The 21,504-nt window shown below is 48.9% G+C and overlaps 1 long non-coding RNA gene across 12 annotated transcripts in view; it reads left to right on the top strand.

Annotated features, from left to right (window-relative positions):
• Positions 1–873: 873 nt before the first annotated feature.
• The window catches only part of LOC135968767 (uncharacterized), a 29,560-nt gene continuing 8,929 nt past the window's right edge, over positions 874–21,504 (top strand). For 5 of the 12 annotated variants that reach the window (XR_012429537.1, XR_012429536.1, XR_010583728.2 and 2 more), the window contains exons 1-2: positions 874–5,281; positions 16,614–18,276. This is a non-coding gene — a long non-coding RNA (uncharacterized lncRNA). Of the gene's footprint in view, positions 5,282–16,613; positions 18,277–20,634; positions 20,675–21,504 lie in introns of all 12 variants that reach the window. The other 7 variants (XR_010583730.2, XR_012429532.1, XR_012429539.1 and 4 more) reach the window with 6 other exon arrangements.

The following is a 21,504-nucleotide window of genomic DNA, read 5'->3' as shown; positions in this document are numbered from 1 at the left end:
TTACAGAAATTGGTGGGGGGGGGGGATGGGGTTGAGGGAACATTACATAGAAGGCAACCCCGATAATCACCTGCATGAGAGCCACACTGGCCGGCAAGCCCCGGTCTGCTCAGTCTCTGCACAATCACAGACTTGAGACCTGGAGGGCAGACACCTGGCACTGCTGACCACCCCAAGGTCATGGCCTCTGCCCCTTCTCTGCTGCCCATCAGTTCCAAGCTTCTGGCAACACCGCCTGCTGCCCCCACTGCCTCATCGACTCTTCGTGAAAAGCAAATGTTGCCAGGATAGCTTATGAGTACATTTGCCAGGAAAGCAGCTCCGATTGACGCTGAAACCCCCTTCTCACACCCCTGGCAGCTCCCTTGCCCCCGATGTGCACATGCTTGCAGCTCTGACCTTGCTCAGTGTCCACACAGGCTCTGTCCCCTGGAGAGCCAAAGGCAGACTCAATGTTGAGTCAGAAATACACAAAGAGGGTGAAGATTACGAACTGCCTGCCCCCCAAAACACAGGTTGAAATCCTCACCCTCAATGTGATGCTGTCAGGAGGTCTTTGGGAGGTGATGAGTTCCCGAGGCTGGAGACCCTTGAATGGGATTTGTGCCTCAGAAAGGGGCCCAGCAAATCCCTCACCCTCCCATTGTGTCAGGGCCAGAGAGAAGGTGTGTGCCAACCGGGAAGGAGCCCACACCAGAATCCACCCGTGCGGCACCCTGATCCTGCCATCCAGCCGCTAGAACTGTGAGAAACAAATTCCTGTTGTTCATAAGCCGCTCAGTCAATGATGTTTCGTTACAGCAGCCTGAGCTGCCTGAGATGACGATGCTCACTGCCCTACAGAAACGGCTACTCCCCTCTCCCAGAAAGAGGGGTTTAATTAAAATCCCTGTCTCTCCTCGCGGCCACCACAGATCTCACTCCCCCACCCCAAAAGCCAGCAGTTGCTAGGATTAAAGGAAACAGAGGATTGTTTTAGACCAGCCCCTCCATATCGATCTGAAGCCTATAACTTTGCCCACTTCCATGGTGGCCGTGTCACTGCAGTGCCCATGTCAGCTCTGTGTCTGCACTGGGTCCCAGGCTGTGCACAGACTCTTCTAGCTGCCCATCCAGCACAGCCATTTCCCCTTCTGCTTTGGAGGCTGTCCTTCGATATCGAACTCCCACCTTTCTGCAACCCAAGGCCTTCTGATCCAGACATTCGGGGTGAGCTCAGCCATGTACTGGAGTCCTTGACTCAGGTAACCCAGGCCCAAGGCGTTGGCACCAACGATCTACTGGCTGTGGGGTCTGCACAGCCACTAGCTGTCCCAGCCACTCCAGGGCCTGGGAGGGGAGGCAGAGGAACCTGTGAAGCTGCCAACAGCCATACGGGGACAGGGGCCCCTGGGATGAGGAGGATGCCATGGAAGGAAATTCAGAGAAAGAAAGAGCCCCAAGGCTGGACGGGTCATGCCCAAAGCCTACACTGCTGAATTTTCCAGGTTTCTGAACTCAATCGCTGACCCACACAGCACATGTTTCCTGAGTGCTGACCCCGCGTGCCATTGGATATGGCAATAAAGTAGGACCCCCACCCACCCCTTCCCCGACACATACACAGGCCTGGGCACCCAGTTGGCACCGTGAGCCAGGGAAGGGGGCCATTTCAGACGGACAGTGGGTGCAGCCTTGCCAAAGCCCAGCAGTCACCTGCACTGCCACAGCCAGGCTGAGTCCAGATCAGCCGCACAGAAACCTGACCCTCTCAAGGGCATGCCTGAGCTCATTAGGGACAGATACCGTCTCCTGCTGATCTCCAACACTTTCTCTGCATGTCTAGTTACAAACGGACGACGCAGTCTCGGAAGCACAGCTGTGACTCTGGAGACAGATCCCAGGCCTCCCCCTGCTCCTCTCCGTGGTGCCATTGATGGGGAGGGGCCGGTATGGCCGCGAGGCCGCATACCCACAGCCACCATGCCACGGAGACACGGGCCTTCGACGGTTACTTCTGCCAAGGAACCCTGCTGCGTCTTGGAGCACACCATGGTGGGCGGGAAGCTCCACCCGGAGAAACAGCGATGCTTCTCCCCAGAGCCAACGGAGGGCACTCCCCGCCCTGCATGCAGCAGATTACTTACATTCTGGAAAACATCTGAGTTAGTGGGGAACAGTAAAATGAAAAGGTCACGCTAGAAAGTTTAGAAGGTTGTGTGGAGTCTCAGGAGGTCTAAAGATTTCTGAACCAAGACTGCTGAGGGCAACGAGCTTACAGGGAAAGTTTCCACACGGGCCTTCAACAAGCAACGCTCAGCAGGGAGGAGCCACGTTCTGGGCAGAACCTCAGAACAAGAACATCGGACACCACAAAGTCACAACAGAGCCAACAGGAACTGAAATACAGCGCTCTCCTAAGATGTGTGCAGAAAGTCACCACACATTAAGATGGGGGAAGAAAAGGATAAGGTTAGAAACAAATTTGAAATTATTTCTGCATACATAAAATTTCTACATCCACTGGCTTTCTTTCTGGGAGTAACAACTTTTACATGAGATGCACATCCCCGTTGGAAGGAGTTTGGGTTTTCCGTGGGCAGAGTCAAGGGCTCTCCAAGAAATGTGAACCTTTTCTCACTCACTGAGCCGCGTGCCCTGAGGCCGTCCTGGCCTGTCTGAGCCCCTCCCTGGCTCTGCCTCCAGCCAGCTCCTTCCAGCACTCACCCCGCTGCTCCCAGAGCCTGCACTGGCCCAGGATCTCCTCTTCTGCTGCTGTCAATCTTCCACTTTAGGGTAAATAAGTTGGAAACTAGAAAGTTATAAGACCCCTTAGCTTTTTAAAAATTTGTCTTCTCAGAAAACAAAGAATACTAATTCTACTTCCACGGTTTAACATGTTGCCCCCATCTGCATGTTCATGGATATGTGTTTTTCTATATATTTTAATCAGTACTTATAAAAGCATGCACTGTTGGCTACGTTCAGTTCAATTACATTTGATGTAAGAAGTTTTAGTTTCAGTGAATTCAGGCACTCAAAATTTAAGCCCTCTGACATCTATTAATCAAATGGAAAAATGACAGGTAGATATCACAAAAATCAAGAGAAGTGTTTAATATAAATCCTGGACTTTTAGATATTTCCACAAATGTAATGTATACATTAGTACACGACCTTGAGCATTTTCACAACTCTTTGAACTAAAATTCTGCTCTTAACTTTTATTGGTAGATCGACATCCATATGTGATTATAAGCAGCTCAAACATCAGCTCTTAGAAACAACCAGAAATGCTGTGGGCAAATCCCACCGAGCAGCAAATAACGGAACTGCACCCAACAACCCAGGTACCTCCCCTGAGGCATCTGGAACTTGAGGATTACGAGCAGCCTTTGGTTTCTGAGGCACCCGAGAGTGGGGACTCCAACTCCCCAAGTCTAGGAAGGCCTCAGCGATAAGGAAAACTGATCAAAAAGTCATCCCTGCCGGCCCCCTGCCATGGGTTCCCCCCTGCCGGCCCTCAGCCACGTGCTTACAGATCTCACTTCCTCTCTGTCCCGCAAAGCCTGACTCCTGATTCCAGCCCTGCTGCTTACTGGGATGTGGCCATGGACGTCAACTGCACCTGCAAGGGGAGAAGCCTGTCAGGATACAGGATCCTGGCCATCCTGGCAGCGCTCAAGCTGATACTGTAACTTGGTAGCGAGTTACTTAATGCAAAGGTTTAACTTTGAAAAATTTAGATGTGTGTATTCTAACGGAAATTCTGAATGTAGAACACAGGCCACACCCTCACACAGATGTTGTCTGGCCAGCACTCTTTTGTTTGTCTTTTCAATAGACATTTTTAAAAGCAGTTTTTGGTTCATAGCAAAATCAAGAGGAAAGTACAGAGAGTCCTCACCTATCTCCTTTCCCAGCACAGGCACAGCCTCCATCATTCTCCTGCCCTCACCAGACCAGCATGTCTCTACGACCGACAGACCCGCATCAACACGGCACCACCACCCACAGTCCACAGCTCACACGAGGACTCGGCCTGCTGCTGCTCACTCTGTGGGTTTCACAGACGTGGAACGGCATGCATCCCCCATGAAAGCCCCACCTGGAGTTGTTTCCCACCTTCCATATCCCCTATGCTCCTCCCATTCATCTCTCCCTTCCCCAGCCCCTGGCAGCCACTGACTGTTTGACTGTCTCCACAGCTTTGCCTTTTCCAGACTGTGCTGTGGTTGGACTCAGACAGCAGGCAGCCTTTCCAGATTGGAGTCTCACTTAGCAACATGCATTTAAGATCCTTCCTTGTCTTCATGGCTTAGGGGTCCAGTTCTTTTTAGTGCTGAATAATATCCCAGTATCTGACATACCACAGTTTATCCATTCACCTGCTGAAGGGCATCTTGGTTGCTTTCTAGTTTTGGCAATTATAAAGCTGCTGTCAACGTCTGTGTGCACATTTCCGCATGGAAGTAAACTTTCAGCTCCTCCGAGTAAACGTCCAGGACTGTGATTGCTCCTGTGGTCGGAGAGCTTAGTTCCACGGAAAACCGCCACGCTGCCTCCTACAGCAGCTGCCCCACTTCCCCCAGCGATGAGTGAGGGTCCTGATGCCCACACACCCACCAGCACGCGGCAGTGTCGGAGTTCGTGTTTTGGCCAGGCCGATGGGTGCACAGTGACGCCTCACCCTATGACATAAGACGCGGGTCATGTTTCCACGTGTAGATTTGCCATCTGTGTATCTTCTTTGTTGGGGTATCTGTCCAGGTCTTTGGTCCATTTTTAATCAGGTTGTTCATTTTCTTGTTGAGTTTTGAGAGTTCCTTGCACGGTTTGGATAACAGCCTTTCTCAGATGAGTCTTTTACAGATGCGTTCTCCCCGTCTGTGGCCTGCCCTCTCATGCTCCTGAGACACTGTGTTTTATATTTTGAAAAACACTTCAGACAGAAGATGGACCTCCCAGCCCACCACGGTTCTCAGTTTGGCCGTGGTCACCACCCTCCCAGCCCTGGTTCCCACCTTTCCACGATCTGCTGGTCCTATGGGTGTCAACCCATACTAAGTCCCTAACATATCTCCAATGATGGCAACGTCAAAGCCGGCAGTTTGCAGGTAGAAAGGAGCTGATGGAGGCCGGAGCAGAATGTGAAGGCCAGCGGATTCATCCCTCGGGGACCGGCAGGCCTCTCAGATATCCCCCTGGGTCACCTCCCAAATGAAGTACCTGCTTTGGCCGTGGGCAGGAAGCAGGACCTGGCCCAGATCTCAGCATATTTGACCTGGCACGGCATTTACAGGTGAGCCTCCATAACCGGAAACTCGACTCTCTGGGGAGAATGCATTTTCATTATCAAGGCTTTTAGGCTTTTAATTAAGAAACCAAAGAGCAGTGACTGGAGTGAGGATGCAGGGACTCTGGGTGACCCACACGCTCGTTTCCACCTGGCATGAAGGACCCTGGAGTGAGGGTGCAGTGCCTGCTCTGAGTCACCAGCACACTCATCATTTCTACATAAAGAACCCTGTGAGCCTGTCCCAGGACTTTTTAGCCTAGACCTAAAAATTCACAGCTCAGGAAACCTTCATCATTTTAGGAACCTGAGGGGTGGGCCAGGGGGATCTCACAGAGTGAGGTGCTGTCTATGGGGTCAGCAAAGTGCAGCTGGGGCTTCCCGCAAGCACTTCAGGGAGGCCGTGCACTGGCCCGAGGCTGGTTCCGCCTCCTATCCTCGGTTCTCATGCCCAGCCGTGAGGGGAGCCCCCCGCTTCAGGAGCGGTCCCTGGCTCCAGGCCCTAACATCCATGTCCAGGCCCCTGGTAGGGCAGCTTCTACCCCAGGGAGGCTGGGACTGGAGACAGCCTGGAGCTCTAGGCAATCCTGGCAACCACATGCTTCCCGAAGTGGCTGCAGACAAATTCCTGCTTCCAAAACCTGGCACGGGCTGTGTGAGGCCTGGAACACGGGAGGCGCGATTACCCTCTCATGGTTATCAAGTCAAGTCATAGTCTCTTAGACCTAAGTGTGACTGGAAGTATACACATTATGGAAGTGTATATAAATGTGAATACAGACACGCTTATTTTCCTTTTATATACCTTACATATATGTGTATACGTGCATATGTATAAAACATGGAAGAAAAAACCATACTTAAGATTTCAAATCTCAGTCACAAAGATCTCAGAAGCAAATTATTATTCTTAAATTCTAAACAAAGATGTAACACTTTACATTCTTACAAACAAAACGTTCTCTATTAGCATTTTATTTTAAAAACTAAGAATGCATTGCACTCTCTCAATTTCGATTTTTAATTCAGCTCACAAAGGCCCCTGTAGAAAGGCCTCCGTACCGCGGCAAGGATGGCGGTGGTCACACCTGTGGCCATTTATCCTCTCTACATCTAGCTCCTCTCCCTGAGGCAACAGCACCTCCGAAGTCACAGCCTGGCCTCCCAACTCTCCCCCGTCCCGGGCGTTTTGGCATGTTGCTCTGCTGCACACACCTCAGCAAATACTGCTGATTAGCCAGAATCGCCCAGAAATCTCTTAACCTTGATTCTGGCTGCTTTTGTAATTTGTAATATCTTTACTTCTGGTGTGATTTGAGAAACAACACATTTTAAAATTAGAGAAGATGTGGTTTTTATTCTCTCCTTTCTACTTGCAACCTTGAAAATTCAAGTAGCAGCAAGGGTTTGTTGAAAGTAACTTCCACCAAATAGAACCTATTACAAAGGTACTACAGAGTGTCAAATAACCACATAGATGTAAAATAGACATGCAGACACAGATACAAAATCCAATGGTTAAACCAAATTGAGAAATGCTTGCCAGTTTGATAGGACTTCTAAAACTTGACATAAATGTTGGCTGAGGGATACAAGATGCTATGAGATGAGTGAGATGCTTGGCCTAGAACCACAGGCTCTCTCCTCTTTACAGCAGAAAATCCATAAGGAAGTCAAATCTGAAAGAACCAGGTACCGTTGAACGGCATACTCAGCCATCCTTCCCCATTCCTGGGCCAGCTGCGGTGAGTGCAGCCAGTCGTTCACCAACATCCATCATCCATCCTCCAGGCCATGGCTACACTTTACTCCCAGGCTCCCTGTCATTATGTAGATTAGGTAAATCAGGGCCACTCTCACCTTAAGCCTCCCCTGCCAGCATGGCAATCACCCATTCCCAACCACGGCAAGGACAGCCGTGTCCCTGGGAACGCAGAGCAGGGGTCGGGAAGAAACCTGGATCTCTGAATACCTCATGGAGCAGTCACCAGCCTGGAACATCCTCCCTGACAGGTTTGCAAGACAGAAAAACTCCTTGGTTCCTCAAGCTACAATACTGCAGAGTCTCAGGTCACAGCATCCTTATCTACCCTCGTCAGGAACCGTTCATGCTCATCAAGACATGAGAACAAAACTGCAGTGGCACAGTCACACTCAATGCAGACCACCTGCTGCTCACATTCATCGTATTAACACCAAAAAGCCACCGTGGTGGATATCCTGGATGTGGACACTCGGCGGCTTTTTGCTGGAGATGTGCTTTGTGCATTTGTCGCACAACCATCTTGGCGTCAGGAGGGGCTGTGCAGATGGCAGCTGTGCACGTCACAGGGAGTCTCAACTCGCTGGACTCTCAGCCAGCTCCCACTATCAGTGCCCGCAGAGTCCTCTCCTCCGGGAGCACGTGCTTGGACGCCACAGTGGCCTGTGGATCCACACAACAGCACTGTGTGCCCCAGGAGCTTAGAAAGTACCACTGCATCAATGCCTCCACAGGTGAGGCCGGGGGCAGAAGCCAACCTCAAGCAGTTACGGTCCTCCGTGGGGCTGGCGTCCAGGCAGGAAGGCGGCTCAGCGGCTCTCCGCCCACTGTGGAACTTCCTAGGTCCCCACATGAACAGAACCTAAATAACACGCAACGAACAACAGGAACGAGAACACGACCAACAGCTTCTGAGATGAGCAAGCTGGGCTGATCATGAGACACCTGACGGGGACGGTGCCGGAGCCCCTCCCAGTGACCTGTGTGGACAGCGCTGCCAGCATCTCCCTAAAACCAGCCCAAGTCAAGTTAGACTTGAGGCTTTCCAGGAGTGGGTAGATCCCTTCAATCCCACAGTCTGAACCTTCCAGGCCGTGTCTCATGGCCCTCATCTCACATATGGGAACCCGGACGCTGCACCATAGACGTGGCCCCAAGCCCTCGTTCCTTCTTCAACACCACACACCAGTACAGTGAACACTTAGGATCTGGGCATTCACGTAAAATACTGCTTAACTAAAACTTCTGATTTAGAACATGTTTAATTCCTACTCACAGAGCTCAAAGTGTTCTGTCCTAGGAGGCGGTAGCTGTAACTAAGCATGAGAGAAGAAGGGATCAGAGTGGTGCCAAGTATTAAATATTCCTCTAAATCTATTCACCAGGTTGCCATGCTATTGTCACCTGCTTCATTTTCTGTCCTTAAAAGACAAAATAGTTACTTTTCAAAATAGACAACCTGTTTTACTGATGCTTAGCTATAAAGTGGCGAGCTACGTATCCAAAAGGGAGATATGGGAAAACAGAAAATGTCCACAAGCGATCGGGGTTGGGGGGCAGTTGCAGCAGCACCTGGCTCTGTTGCGTTGTGAGCCAGCCACGTGGGCTGGACAGCTCACTTAGCCACTGAAATTACATCATCTAAGATTTTGTTTCAGTTACTTTGATAAATTCTCCCTCTTGCTATGAAGAGTAAGGTTTGTTTTTTTTGTTTTTGTTTTTGTTTTTTTTGACTTGGAGTCTCGCTATGTCACCCAGTCCAGAGTGCAGTATTACAATCACGGCTCATCGCGGCCTTGACCTTCTGCCTCAAGCAATCCTCCCGCCTCAACCTTCCAAGTAGTTGGGACCCAAAGGCGAGTTTGATTTCTTTGCTAACGAATTCCTAATTCACCTCGCAGTGGGCCTGTCAAGGCCATATGCCCGGACATCCACCTTGCCGACCGTCCATGTGGTCTCTAAGGTGGATGCACTCCGGTTGCCTGGGCTCTGCACGCGATACTGAGTCTCCAAGTCTGCCGCTGTATAAGGGACTGACAGCCCCAAGCGTCTCGACGCGCCACCTTGAGCCGGGCTTTATTCCACAGGGCGACTCTGCTTCCCGTGATGAGATGCAGCACGTGAGCACAGATCAAAGGGTATCAGCAACTAACCCATTCCCCTGGTACTAAGCAGAGGACCAAGAGTTTAGTTCCTTACTTATTTGCTACGGGCTTGATTCAAAACAGCTTTCTGGAATCCTGGGGACAGACACCTCTAACTGGTGAGAATTCTGGCTTTAGTAACGGAAGGATCACCTAAAGCCCATTTTGTAACTGCTGTTCTCATCAGAATTTGAGGCCAAAGGGAAAAATAAAAGGGGGGCTAAGATCGTGACACCCCAGTTTGCACAAGGCCAACCAGCCTGCTTGAGGGGGTAAAAGGAATAGGATTTTTAAACTGCTGAGTTTTAAAAACGTGGCTGTAGGCTGGGCGCACTGGCTCACGTCTATAAGCCCAGCACTTTGGGAGGCCGAGGTGGGAGGATTGCTTGAGGCCAGGAGTTCAAGACTGGCTTGAGTAACACAGCAATACCCTATCTCTTTAAAAAGAAAAAAAAAAGTTATTAAAATAGTAATAAAAAGGTTAATACAATAAATTACTATGTCAACATGGCACCCCCTGCTGTCAGACGAGGTGCAATCTCTGTGGCTGTGAGGTCCGGAGAGAAATGTAACCGGCATCATAGGGAAGGTGGACCCCAAAGCCCCACAACATTACTCCTGTACAGTGTGTTAACCAGCATGAAGTCTCCTCCACAATCAGAAGCCTGGTGTAGAGGAACGCTGCCCACTGGACCTGGGTGGACTCCAGATGCCGGTCGACCAGACAGCCCCACCCTGGGACCCTGCCGGCAGCCCCGACTGGACAGAATGGCCTCATGAGTGTCCTTTCCTGCCACAGGCTGCAGACCCTGAGCCAGTCCTGGCTGTGACTGAGGCTGCGCATAAACGTCTGCGCCCAACAGCTCACCTTTGTACATGACACGCCCAGTCCACCTCATTTCAAATGTTACACTTGCCCCAAGGCGAACATGGATGTTACAGGTTAACTCACTGCATGTGTGCTAGACTTTCCCTGTAAGTGTTCAGACATTGTACGAACCGGATGAACAAACCCCACTTTCCCTGTAAACGTTCAGACATTCCTTGAGCCCGATGAACACACACAGCCAACAAACCCCAGAACGTGTAATGCCGCGGCCTCCTCCCCTCCTGAGGGGCGTGTGCTTACAGCTCCCCCAAGACCACATTTCCCAAAGCACAGAGTGTTACTCTGAAAATAAAACCTCCTTTTTCCTTCCTCTGTACATCTCGTGGTCGTGTTAACAACTATTGCTACAAATGCAGAGAAACGGGGTATCATCCGTGCTGGTCACCGAATTCCTAGCACCAAAGCTTCAAGGCCCCCCAGTCTGAAGGAAGCTTCTATCACCCTAAAGCCAACTCTGGAGACGAAGGCCAAGCTGGGGAAAGGCTGTGTCTCTGCAAATCCACGCCACGGGGCCCTCTGCAGTTGTGTGTAAGGAACTCTTGGTCTGTCCTGGGGTTTGGGGAAATCAGGATGCAAGCAGATACCGTACGCTCTGCCACGGGACCGTGAAGTCTGCGGAACCTCAGAGGAACACGGAGACAAACGGTGGCACGATTCTCACAGGCCGAGCCTCGATGGGCGCCCGTTTCAAGAACACAGACACGCCGGGAGGGGCAGCCGATGCAGGCAACGCCTGCAACTCCAGCAAGCAACAGCGTCTGAGTGTGGGGGTCTCTGGCCAGGCTCCACCACAACTGCCATATTCTGTGACAAAATGTTAAAAATAGGTTTTAACTAGTTATAACTTTAACTTGTTTTACACATAAACAGAACACAGGGTACCAACAGGCTCCAAAATACTTTGCCTAGAACCAAGTCTAGAATGCAGATGGATGCTGCTCCGAGTGTGAGGAGTCCCCTTGTAGTGCCATAAATCCTAGATCTAGGTGACTAAGTGCTCTTCCTAAACCAGACGGCACCATGAGGCTCTGAGGGCACCCTCTGTCCCCAGGCCAGTCCATCAGGCCCTGCAGAAGCTTCTAGAGTAAGAGCCTGTGGATTTGTATTGGACGGATGTAAACCAGGCAAAGTCACAGGGGCTCGTCCTGGAAGCCTATCCATTTACCCACTCATGCCGTGGAGAGCCCTGCCCCCAACTCCACACCCGCAATCACGCTCAACCACAAGAACTGGCTTCTAAGCCCTCAAGCTACTCCCTCTCGACCCCAGACAGACGCTTCTCAAACCATGAGACCCAGAGTAGTCTTAACAGGTGGTCCCAGCAGAACTGGCCACTGCATTAATTGATATTTTGTGTGTGGGGGGGTGGTTGTTCTTCTGCCACTCAGGCACAGTGCACCATAAGTACAGTGGTGCTATCATGGTTCACTGCAGCCTCAACCTGCCAGGCTTGGGTCATCCTCCAGCCTTAGCTTCCCGAGTAGCTGGGACCACAGGTGTACATCACCTGTCCTATTTAATTTTTTGTAGAGTCAGGGTCTTGCTATGTTGCCCAGGCTGGTCTGGAATTCCTGGGCTCAAAAGTGAACTGCCCAACTCAGCCTCCCAAGGTGCTGGGATGACAGGTGTGAGCCACTATGCCCAGCCTAGAATTGGTTTTTCTTAAACCTGAGTTTGACACATGAACCCCACTTACATAGATATCAGCACACTCTCACAGCTCGAGAGTTTTCCTGAATCTCGATTCTGTCCGTTCAAGGTCAATATCTAAGAAAGAGTCAGAACTGACCCTCCCTCCGTGAAGCCTAAGAGCAAATGCAGCAGCATCTCAGTGTATGAGGAGACAAAGTAAGAAGGGTGGAAAATACACACTGAAATTCTAGTGCTAGAATCATAATCACCAACACTTTAAGAGGGAATCTGCTTTCCAAAATATGTAGCTGCTGGATTAACTTCAAAGTCACCAGATTCCACAGGCAGTAGCTCACAGGGGCACAGCTTTCTAAGGCCGCACAGCCCGGGACAGCGTAACAGCCTCAGGGCAAAGCAAACTAAACAAAGGCTTGGTTCTCTCAAGGACGAAGGTGCTCAAGTGTTTCCAGATATTCTTCTTCTTCTAAGTAAGTTAGATGCCTCCTACAACACTGTTTAGAGTGCCAGTGTATTCAGAAACATGAAGTTGAAAATACATCTCAGGACCCCAAAATCACTAAGGTAAAGGGACGTCAAGGTGAGGAAGAGCTTAGACCAAACCTGCCTCCCATGCTCTTCCTAACAGAGACAGCTACTGGGGGTGGGGGGAAAAGCCACGTACCTCCCTCACAACCGATCCACAAGGAAATTCCTCATGGACAGAGGACAGAACTCAAAGTCACCATCTGCACACGGAGATAAATGCGGATCTGACTGCTTCCTCTGGAAAGATGCACCAGAAATGCATTTGTCTGATCTACCTGTGACCTGGAAATCCCTCCCCGCTTCGAGCCGTCCATCCTTCCTAGACTGAACCAACGTACGTCTCACATGTATTGATGTCTCACGTCTCCCTAAAATGTGTAAGACCAAGTTGTGCCCCAAACACCTTGGACACATGTCCAGGACCTCCTGAGGCTGCCGCAGTGTGTCCTCAACCCCTCCTAAGGCTGTGTCTATAACCTTGGGAAAATGAACTCTCTATGGATCGAGGACTGTCGCAGAGATCCTTCTGGTTTACAGGAAGCATTCTCTCCTGCGAGTATATCAATGAAATCATGTGGAATTACAAAATGCCACTTTAGTAAAAGCCAAAGGAATTAGGGTTCTATGTGCTTCAAAAAAAAAAAAAAAAGTAACGTTCTATTTGTCAATGGACCATGAAGCCCACACCCCCTTTTGCAGTGAAGATGTCAAATGGGACGAGAGGCCCCTCCTGAGGATGCTACCCTCTGACCCCACTTCCCAGAGTCCAGTTTCCTGCTGCTCAGGGAACAGCAACCCCAGCTTCACGGGGCTCAGGCCTCCAAACCCAACTCCCACGCATGCTGGAGAATCACCCCAGGGACTAGCTAAGTGGCAGGTGCAACTCTCACCTCACCCCCTTAAAGGGGAAAAGGCACCTTCCCGCTCCTCTTCCTGCTGGTGGGAACAGGGGCAGGAGCTGGAGGATCAGGAGTCGGGCGGCAGAACGGAAGCAGCCTGGGTCCCTGCTAGTCAGAGTTGGCAAATGCCAACCATCCCCGACATTCACTTTGCAAATAAATCCTTCTCTTTTGTCAGGTCCCTGGTTATAAGTTTGCACCCATAACTTAAAAAGAAAAAAAAAACTCAGATTAAAAAATCGGTGTTTGGCTGACAATATTTCAATTATCTTGGGGCCTTGGGTCAAATGATGGCAAAACAGGAAACTGAACGCTGTTATTCAGGAAACTACCTTCCAGCGCCGTCTACCCTCCCAGGCTGTCACCTTATGGTTGTTTGTCTGCTAGATGATTAACAAAACTGTTCTGAAAACCTAGGTGTACAGAACAGACAAGAAGTCAGCTTGGGTTGAGGGGAAGCAGGATAAGACCCCCTTCCCCGCAGGATGGTGGAAGAGAAGGAACCTTCAGCACCTGGGTTTTCAGGATGCTGGATCTCTGAGAGCATCTCTCACAGCTCAAGTACAGCCAGACCCTCCTCTGACACAGCCTGTTCAGGCGAAGGTGGGCACCTGCCCTAGAGACCCACAGCCCTGTGCGGGGCTCAGCTGGAGCTGAACTTGCCTCCCTTGGTAAGAGTCAGGGCCAGGGGTGGGGAGAGGAGAGAAGCAGCAGGCCTGAGGGCCACTGTGGAAACTCCATGCCACGGTAACTCTCGTCTGATGTGCTCCGGCCAAAGCCACGCTTCTCGGAGGGAGTTTCCCTTCACACATCCGGAAATCATCAACATCTAGTCTCCCCACAGAACAAATCCTTCCCTAGGAGGCAGACGCTTGGCTGTAACACGGGGTAATGAGGGGCGCGCCTTCGTGCCCACTCTGTAGTGTTTCCTGTTACCTATTTTACCTTAAGCTACAAATGATTCCCGTTTACACGGGACACAGTGACACAGACAGCAAAGCACATGAGATTCAGTGTGATCCCACACCCGTCACTGCTGACCTCAAGTGCTTTGTTCGTTTTGCTTCTAGAGTTTGTATTCTCTCCCGGGGTTCCAGGCCTGTGGATTCAACCAACCATAGATCAACATATTTTTTAATGTGTTTGTACTAAGCATTCAGACTTATTATTCATTAAACAACTACTCGCATGGAATGTCCATGGTATAGCTGTTACGAGCAACCCTGACATGACTATCTGCAGGAGGATGTGCATATGTCATATGCAAACACGATGCCATTTTATTGCAGGGACCTCAACGCCCAAAGACCTTGGATTCCATAGGCAGTCCTGCAGCCCACCCCCATGGGCACTGTGGAATGGCTATAATAGAAAATATGGAGGTTTTAAACAGTTATGTACTAAATCTAATCTTTTGTTAAGAAATTAATGTGTATCACTTGTATTATTTGGAAGTCCTTCCTGGCCCAGAGACTTGACGTGTTCTTATCTTTTTGTCCACGGATCTAGCCATTCCAGTAAGCTTGTTGAACACAAATCAATTTTACAATTAAATTCTTACAAGAATCACACTCAATCTGTAAGCTGCTTTGGTTTTTAAAGTGAAATAACCAATAGTTTTGCCAACCTGCTATATCATAGAATAACAGGATAAAGCAGCCCCATGGCATGCAAAAACATGGGGTTTCAAAGCTAACCAGTATAAAACACGTTACAAACCCCTAAATATGAAAACGTTTTACACCAAAACAGATATTCCAGAAAAAAACAAGATGTTCAAAAAAGCCCTTTGCAGAAAAGCACTTTCCCCTTCATTTTTCACACGGTTTCCTGAAGCTTGTGTTTGGTGATGACCATGAACCAGAAGTAGCGTCCGCTGCAACTACTGTTACGGCAACACAGAATATTAAGGGGGGAAAAAAAAAAAAAAAAAAGGCCGGGCGCGGTGGCTCAAGCCTGTAATCCCAGCACTTTGGGAGGCCAAGACGGGCGGATCACGAGGTCAGGAGATCGAGACCATCCTGGCTAACACGGTGAAACCCCATCTCTACTAAAAAATACAAAAAAAAAAAAACAAAAAAACCTAACCGGGCGAGGTGGCGGGCGCCTGTAGTCCCAGCTACTCGGGAGGCTGAGGCAGGAGAATGGCGTAAACCCAGGAGGCGGAGCTTGCAGTGAGCTGAGATCCGGCCACTGCACCCCAGCCTGGGCGACAGAGCGAGACTCCCTCTCAAAAAAAAAAAAAAAAAAAGGACACAGCATATTTCCTATTGATGAGAACAGGTAGAGTGTTATAAAATGAGTGTGTCCTAAAGTCAACAATGTTCAAATTCTAGGTCTCCCACAGACACTAGACGGTAACCGCCAAAGCTTATGTACCTGGCAACGTTCAAGGAGACCAAGTTCAGAGCTGTCACAATGCAGCACCATCCTCACGCGATTATCTCAGGCAGGTTTGAGGGCAAGTGCCCCCGTCACAGTGGGAAAGCTGCCCAGCCCAGCACTTCCTGAGATCACAGACCTTCGCCTTCCCACGTCTTCAATAGTTCCTTTACACCGGGAACCACACAACAAAACCTAAAACACTTCCTCAAATCTCAAGACAGTCTTTAGAGCTCTTTTCCTTGCCCCTTCTCTTACTGAAAAAGCTTATTTTGTAAGCAACCTGTAGTGCTTACCAGAGCTGGGGCGGGAGGAGAGCTAGTGTTTGGTAGACCGAGTTTCAAGCGTGGGGAGACCAGAAAGTTCTGGAGATGGATGGCGGTGATCGCAGCACGACGGTGTGAACACACTTAATGCCACAAAACCATACACTTAAAAATAGAGTGCTGTGTAACTTTACCACAATCAAAAAACTGAGAAAAGTCATCTATAATTACTGTCTCCAATATCTTCCATCCTGTAAGTTACATTTGCTTTCGGCAATCCTCAGAGCAATCATGAAAAACTAATACCCTGTCGTCTCTGAAACGCAAAGTCGTTCAAGGGCTTTGGTTATAGGAAAGTAGCTGGAAAGCAAAGCGTCCGTTAGGCACAGCAGCCGTGATAGGACAAACACACGGTAGGAAGGTGGTGGTCATGCTACACACAGATGGGAAGGGTGTGGGGAGCCACAACACCTGATGCTTGGGAGGCACCTGGGCAGGAGCTGAGAATGTACCAAACACGTTCGATCATGCAACATTCACGGACCCCGAGTCCAGCCACCACCGCTGACATCCACTGTGGCTGGGGTGTCCTCCCAGCCTGTGATGGCTCGCTCCTTCGGTTAACTGCCTTGAATCTACTGGTTCCTCTCCTCATGGGCCTCTTTCCTGTCGTCTTCCTGTCATTTTTCTGTCAGCAAACACATTTCCTGTCATTTTCCTGAACTGACATGACATTTCCTGTCATTTTCCTGAACTGACATGACATTTCCTGTCATTTTCCTGAACTGACATGTCATTTCCTGTCATTTTCCTGTCAGCAAGCACATGCGTCCAGCCTGACCTTGTTGATGTGCTCTAGCGGCCCTGGACTCGAGCCGCACTGTTCCATCAGTGTGGCATTCGCGAGTTACCTCCTGGGAAATGCCAGGTGATGGTAACATCAACCAGGAGGCACAGCTGAGAAGCAGAACGCATGGTGCAGTGCCCAGAACGTCACGTCCTTGAACAGACGCTCCGTATCTTCTCCTCTCCTGCCAGAGCTTCACTGTAGGAAGGCGGCCATTCCTCCAGTGCTGCTACTTCCAACACCGGGGAAAGCAAGCTTCAGAAATGAACGGTGTCAAAGAGGGAGGACCCACCAGCAGGGCTACCGGCAGCCAGACAACCGCAGCCCCAGCATTCCCCAGCCACCATGACTGACAGCCCAGGCTCCAGAAATGCACGGCTTCAACCTTAGGAGTAAAAACCCTCCCAATCCAACTATTATTTTCAACAATGGGATTGAGGAATGAGGTGTTCTAACCCTGCCTCTCTCGACAGCACAGATCATCAGATCCCAGTTCTTATAGGATTGGGGAGTGGGGTGGGGTGGGGTGGGGTGGTTCCTAACCCTGCCCGCCTTCATAGAAAAGAACTTGGATATGATGACCTGTGCTAGATTAGCACTTTGCTTCTGCCATATGCAGTCATCCTCAGCACCAGGAAAAGTCAGAATCGTTGAGTGATGACACCAATACCAACACACGCCGTTCTGCGGCTCTGGTAACTGGCTGCACAGATACAACCCGATAGTGGTGAGGTCTAAAGACATCACCAGTCTTCCCAAGGATTGTGTTCCTGAATATTTTGCGTTTGGAATAACGGTCTTCTTTGCCAGGGCTGAGCCATGCTTCCCTCTCGCCTGTCCTCTGCCTTCACCAGCTTCGTGTGCGCTTCCGGACAAGTGTTTGTGCAGGTGCTATCACTTATTTCCACAGCGAGAATATACACAGACACCACACAGAAATGGGCAACCCCGTTAGGAGCTGTGCAGGGAGATCTAACTCATCCCATGTGCCAAATTCCTGTTGCCATGGAAATTAAAACTAACTAAACTAACGTTGCTATGATCTCATCTCTTACTGTACCACTAAAGATCATCTGGGTAAGAGGAATGTGCCTCTGCATAGCATTCAGCTCACATTTACATGTCGGTTTTTCCTGAATATGGTTATGTGAGATAGAAATCAGTAAGATGGGGTGTAACATACAGTATAGGATCGTTGTGTCTCCTAGCCTCAAACACTTCAAGATCCTCAGAAAATGAAGTTTAACTCTGGGGACGTGAGTTACATAGTAACTTGTTTTGGATACTATCATATCAACACCAAATAACTTCTTGAATTCCTTTTTAAATTGAAAAGCAATTTACAAAGCACAAAAGCCCCAATATTAAAGAATACAATTCAGTCTTTTTAGCATATTCTAAAAGCTGCACATCAACCACTAGTATGTAATTCCGGGACTTTTTCACCACAGGCCAAAGAAACCTTGAACCCATTAAGAGTCAGCACCTGGCTCCTTCCTTCTACCAGCCCCTGGCAATCACCAGCCAACTTCCTTTTCTCTGGATTTGCCCATTCTGGACACCTGTTGTGAGGAGAATCGTACAGTGCATGACCTTTGGTGTGACCTTCGGTGCTGACATCTTTCACGTCTAAGGTGAGTGGAATCTCAGTGAGTGACCGGTTGACAGACACCTGGACTGTTTCTACTACTATGAATAATGCTGCTGTGAAGATTCAGGCATGACATACTTTTTGGAAAAATGTTTTCAGTTTTCTTGAGCATATGGCTAGGAGTGAAATTGCTGGGTCGTACGGTGATTTCATGCTTTTCTGAGGAACTGTCAGACTTTTCCAAATCAACTGCACCATTTTACTTCCCCTCCCACTAGCAATATATCAAGATTTCAGTTTTCCCCAATTCACCAACATGTCACTGTCCAATACTGGGGTTTTACCCACCCATCACGGTGGTTGTGAAGTGTTATTTCACGGTGGTTTTGATTTCCATTTCTAAGATGACGAATTCTGCTAAACATCTCATGTGCTTTTTAAGGCATTTGTATGTCTTTCTTTGGAGAATGTCTATTCAAATCCTTTGTCCATTTTTAAATTGGATTTTTATTAAGAGTTTTTGAATATATTCTTGATATCAGGTCCTTATCGTGATAATGTATCCTGTTCTGTGGGTTGTCTTTTTACTTTAATAGTATCCTCTGAATTGAACATTTTTAATTTTGATACCGTCTTTTTCCCTTCAGTTGCTTGTTATAGCTCTAGACGTCTCAGCCAAGGAAACATTGCCTAATCCAACCTAACAGTTTCTCCAGGATTCTCCCCTAAAGGTGTTATGAGCTGAACTGTCCCCCTCCCCCAAGATTCCATGTTAAAGTCACAACCCCAGAAACCCAAAATGTCACTGTATTTACATACAGGGCCTTTAACTTGGCAATTTAGGTCCCCTAAGATCTTAAAAGTAGGCCCTGATCCAGTATGACTGGTGTTCTTTTAAGAGAATTTAGACACAGTCCTCAGTGCTGCATACACGTAAGAGAAACCTGTGAGGACACAGAGAAGAAGCTGTCTACACAGCATGGGGTGAGGCCCCAGAGAATCCAACCCTGCCCTCACCTTGATCCCAGGCTTCCAGTCTCCAGAAAAAAGGAAATAAGATGCTATTGTCTAAGTCGCACGGTCTGTGGTGTCCGTTATGGTACCCAGCAGACTGACAGAATGGGTCTCAGTCAGCTCCTTACATTGGAACCATGTTGAGCTTTGCATGTAGGGTGAGGAAGGGTCCAGTCCATCTTTTTCTATGTGGATACCCCAGTTGTCCCAGCACCATTGAGTTGTGAAAGGAAAAAAGTAAAGCAACCCTTGCTGTCCTCTCTCCATCAACAGATTAGAAGATACACTGAAGAATCATGGACAATTTTGTCGGTTTAAGCCAGTGGTTTTCAAACTTTTTGGTCTCAGGAACCCTTTGCACTTTATTAAAGAGCACAAAAAAGTTTTCTCATCAGGCCGGGAGTGGTGGCTGCTCATGCCTGTAATCCCAGCACTTTGGGAGGCAGAGACAGGTGGATCACTTGAGGTCAGGAGTTCGAGACCAGCCTGGCCAACATGGTGAAACACCGTCTCTACTAAAATACAAAAATTAGCCTGGCATGGTGCTGAACACCTGTAGTACCAGCTACTAGGGAGGCTGAGGCAGGAGAATCGCTTGAACTCAGGAGGCAGAGGTTGAAGTGAGCTGAGGTCACACTACCGCACTCCGGCCTGCGTGGCAGAGCAAGACTCCGTCTCAAAAAAAAAAAAAAAAAAAAAGAACATAATTTAGTTTCTTTTACAAGGATAAAGTCATTACATCTTAACACAGTCTTAAAGAAGAAACCATTTTCCAAAATAAGCAGCAGCGTGGCAACAGTTTGTGCTACTGTGAAAACACCTAACATCTCTGCACCTCAGACAGCAGGATTCTCATGCCTGCATCTGCGTTCAGTGGGCTGCAGAGCCATGGCTGAAGTTTATGAAGAAAGTCCGACCCCATACTGATATACAATTAGGAAGCAGTATTTTCATTGTGTTTTCAGATCATTTTAGGTATTCTCTGCTGCCAAATGTAACAAGTGGCACTTCCGTACAGGCTGTCTGCAACACAGAGTCTGTGCTCTGGTCGACGGGCCTTTCTGCCCCAATTCCTTCTAAGTCGACTGGTCCGTCTTGCACTTGAATGGCTTTTACCAGCACACGATTTTGTAATCACACATTGGTTAGAAAATACTGGTTCAGAGTTATGAGCGGCTTCCACATTTCATTATATGTCCAAAAAAAAAAAAAAAAAAAAAAAAAAAAAAAAAAAAAACCCCACATCAGTATCACCATTGATCACATGAGAAAGTGGTGGACACAAGATTTTTATGTTTTAATATTCGCTGGAAAGCTCAAATGTCTATCATTGGGAAAAATGTAAGGTACTTTCCTTGAGATGAAAGTCATTTTGTTCATTTTTCAGGCCACACCTGCAAATACCTCCATCTGAAGTGGCATCTTTTGTAAGTCATTCTTTATATAAAGGCGGCCGTTAGTGGAACAAGTGGTTCTGCAGGTTCATAGTTCAGAGGCACCAGTGCTCTCCCAAGAGATAACCATAAAATCCGCAGAAGACGCACCTGTGCGCACTTCCTGTTTCTCACTCAGAACATTCCAGAAGGAACCCTGAATCCCAATGCCACAGCGGGACTGAAGTTTGCTCTCACCCACACAATAAACCCAGGGAGCTCCCCCAGCCCCCACCCCGAGGCCACAGCCTTGGTCCTCTATCTGGTCTAGGGGGGCTCCTGCAGCTCCAGCCTAACAGGGAACAGAAGGCACCCACATGTCACAAAGCCCTCCCAAGGCCCAGCGAGCACTTCTGCTTATGTGCCAGCCAAGTGCGTTTGACAATTCTACAGCCAGCTGTACGGCAGGTAGCGAGGTACCCAGCAAATACTCAGGGCTCACGTTACTAAGGAAGGTGCACAGCGAGGTACCCAGCAAGTACTCAAGGCTCACGTTATGGAGGAGGAAACCAGGCAGATAGTGAGGTACCCAGCAGGGTTCACGTTACCCAGGAGGAAAGGAGGGTAGAGACAAGGGGGCTGGAACAGTCTGTCATAACCTTTAGCATTTACAAGGCTCGCTGAAGATTATCCGATTTGATCGTCACAACAGCTCACAAGATAGGCAGAGGCAAGACTATTTTCACTTCATAAAAAGAGATCCCGAGAACTGATGATGACCACGTGCTCTTCCCACAGGCTCCCAGAAATCCTCCTCAAATCATCTCTCAGTTGTATACATGTGATAATATCTCAGTCACGTCCCCTCTCTGCAGGGGAATTTT

The sequence above is a fragment of the Macaca fascicularis genome, chromosome 20 (genome assembly GCF_037993035.2).
Source record: "Macaca fascicularis isolate 582-1 chromosome 20, T2T-MFA8v1.1".
NCBI classification, from domain to species: domain Eukaryota; kingdom Metazoa; phylum Chordata; class Mammalia; order Primates; family Cercopithecidae; genus Macaca; species Macaca fascicularis.
Note: the sequence above shows the minus strand (reverse complement) of the source record. Positions and strands in the feature narration are given on the sequence as shown.